Source organism: Mustela nivalis (genome assembly GCF_964662115.1).
Source record: "Mustela nivalis genome assembly, contig: HAP1_SCAFFOLD_602, whole genome shotgun sequence".
Taxonomy (NCBI): Eukaryota; Metazoa; Chordata; class Mammalia; order Carnivora; family Mustelidae; genus Mustela; species Mustela nivalis.
Genome location: NW_028136060.1, coordinates 182024 through 185238, shown reverse-complemented (window position 1 = coordinate 185238; position 3215 = coordinate 182024). Strand labels below are relative to the sequence as shown.

At 40.8% G+C, this 3215-nt stretch overlaps 1 pseudogene across 1 annotated transcript; it reads right to left on the bottom strand.

Moving 5' to 3' along the window:
* Positions 1-565: 565 nt before the first annotated feature.
* On the bottom strand, positions 566-1480 carry LOC309857299 (small ribosomal subunit protein uS5 pseudogene; annotated as a pseudogene). Its single transcript has one exon. The product of its transcript is annotated as a small ribosomal subunit protein uS5 pseudogene (transcript).
* Between the last annotated feature and the right edge of the window lie 1735 nt (positions 1481-3215).

Genomic DNA, 3215 nt, shown 5'->3' with positions numbered 1-3215 from the left:
CTTCTCTCTGAAATCAGGGAACACAGAATCTCAATCAGTAGACATTTTTCTACTGAATTACCCAATAGTCCGATCATACCCCTAATACTTTTTAAAATTATTTCACTCATAATCCCAAATCTGCTTTGCTTCCTCATCTTAGTACACTGTAATTTGATTTCAAAATGAGGACAGTTGTCAGTAATGCCACATTCATTCATCTATTTTACAATTCCATGTGCTTATAACTATGAAGATATGTTAATAACATCCATTCCAATAAGCCACCCTAAATTTATTATCATGAAACAAGACCTCAAGAAAGAGAATTCAAAATCATCCATGTATTTGCAACTTATTGCAATAAAGCCTTTATCAATAGACTTCCCTGTGCACATGGTGGTCAAATTGCTGGTGAAAACCAGCCAGATCTATTACAAGCTTTCTCATGGCTTCTAGGTAACCCAAGTGAGCCTTTATTGATACTGGGAAGGGATAAAGCAGGGAAGGGATAAACAGTGCTATAAGATTTGGCTAGACAAAAGTAATGACTCTCATTACAAAGTGAGTATTTTTTTTTCAAGCTTTAGTTCAGTTTATTTTTCTTGTATAAAACTATGTAGTAGCCACAGCTGGAGCCTGGGTCCTCTGAACAGAGACTCTGGTGTGGGTCTTCACAAGATGGTCCGTGAACTCCTGATAGGGAGACTTGGTGAACACAGTCTCCTTCCAGAGATCAGGGGTGAGATAGCTGTAGGTCTTGGAGATGGCATCGAAAGTAGCCTTGGCAAAGTTCCCTAGGGTGGCAGTGCAGCCCCTGGCCGAGGTGTAGCAGTCGTCAATACCAGCCATCATCAGCAGTTTCTTGGGCACAGGGGCTGAGACAATGCCAGTGCCTCTGGGGGCGGGGATGAGACGCACCAGCACAGAGCCACAGCGGCCAGTCACCTTGCACGGGACAGTGTGGGGCTTGCCGATCTTGTTCCCCCAGTAGCCTCGCCGCACAGGGACAATGGAAAGCTTCGCCAGAATGATGGCTCCGCGGATGGCAGTGGCTACCTCCTTGGAACACTTGACATCCAAACCGACGTGTCCATTGTAATCTCCGATGGCGACAAATGCCTTGAACCTGGTCCGCTGGCCCGCGCGCGTCTGCTTCTGCACAGGCATGATCTTCAAAACCTCGTCCTTGAGGGAGGCTCCCAGGAAGAAGTCGATGATCTCAGACTCCTTGATGGGCAGGGAGAAGAGATAGATCTCCTCCAGGGACTTGATCTTCATGTCTTTGACCAGGCGGCCCAGCTTGGTGACGGGGATCCACTCCTTGTCCGCGGCCTTGCCCCCGCGAGCTCCGCGGCCTCGGCCCCGGCCCCGACCACGGCCCCGGCCCGCCCCGGCCCCGGATGCCGCTGCCGAAGCCACCGCGGAAACCGCCGCGGCCTCCCATTCCAGGGCCCCCGGGCCCTCCGGGCCCTCTCGCAGCACCGGCGTCATCCGCCATTTGGTGTTCTCTCGGAGAGGAAACAAAGTGAGTATTTTAAAGCAAAAGAGCCTGTTGGGAATATTGTTTTATAAAATAGTGGGTTTTTTTATTAACTTTTTAAAATTCAATTAGGTAACATATAGTGTACCAATAGTTTCAAATGTAGATTTCAGTTATTCATCCATAGCATATAATAGCTAATGCTCAGTACTTACTGTTATAGCTTCTTGAAAGCAGAATTTTAACCCACTGAGCCACCCAGGCGCCCTTGAAAGCAGAATTTTAGATCACATTTTCTGATTACTTCCATGTCGTACAACACTTTCCTGCTAGCAACCTTCAAAACATACTGTTTGTTAGAGGAATTTCTTTAATAATAAATAAATAGGAATTCATTTAAATTTATAAATATATAAAATAAATAGGAATTTATTTAAATTTATTTAAATATTACACACTGTTTCATTGTTCATAAATAAGGTGATGATATTATAGCCATTAGTTGGTAGCACTGATATATCACTATCTTTTTACTTCTCAGTGCATTCTCTTTACACAAATAGATATATATTTTAAAAAATGTGAATCTGTGGCAAACTTGTAAAAAACCCTATACAGTAAAGTTTATCATTTTAAGTAATCTCAATTATCTTCCTCAATTGTGATAGTATATCCTTCTATCTAGGCCAGATATTGTATGAGGGATTTGAAGAGACATACTTTTCTAAATTTCACTTTTCTCATCTGCAAAATGCTTATCATGATCCTACAAAAAATACACTTATAATTTTTTGATGAAAATTTATTTATTTATTTTAAGATTTTATTTCTTTATCAGAGAGAGTGGGCGAGAGAGCAAGCACAGGCAGACAGAATGGCAGGCAGAGGTAGAGGGAGAAGCAGGCTCCGGCCGAGCAAGGAGCCAGATGCGGGACTCGATCCCAGGATGCTGGGATCATGACCTGAGCCAAAGGCAGCTGCTTAACCAACTGAGCCACCCAGACATCCCTTTTGATGAAAATTTAATCTGTATAAACAATATATTTGCTGTAATGCGTGGTTCATGGAAAACATCTTTTTTAATTATAAGCAGTATTAGAAATTAAGTAAATGTGTCTATAATATTTAAAGTTTTAACACATAATTCCACTGCTTTGCCTTATTTTCTCAAATCCCTTTACCACTTTCACTGAGAGTCAAATGTACTTTTTCTACTAGTAGCCAGCTCTTTGTCTTTTGTCAGAAAGATGCCCTTGTGAATTATTTATAATAGAGATATTAGCAATAATAATAATAATAATAATAATAAATAGCAATGAAAATGTTAAAAAAAAGTTTTCTTAACTAATTAGGGTTCTTAGACATCAATTAGAGGAACCACCTCGGGCAAGCAAATTAATCTGCAAGACATTCCCAGAATTAACAAGTCAGTCAGATACAGGGTTGTCTGTAGACTGAAAAGAACTAGGTTTGGAAAATAGGTAAGGACAGTGAAAAAAGTGATCAAATTTTTGGGCAAAATAAACTCTTAGGTGTCCTTTCAATGGAGTCCTGTTCATTATGTAGCAGAAACTCTGGAGATTATCTCAATCCATTGGAGTCACCCCGTTTATTAGCTTGCTATTGACAAAGTTATTTACAAACTGTAGAGCAAGAGGTTATAATGGAGAAAACTGATGGTAATGCACAGGATTCTTGTTAACAATAATGCAAGTTAGTGATTTTTCATTAGAAAACATAAATTCTATAACCC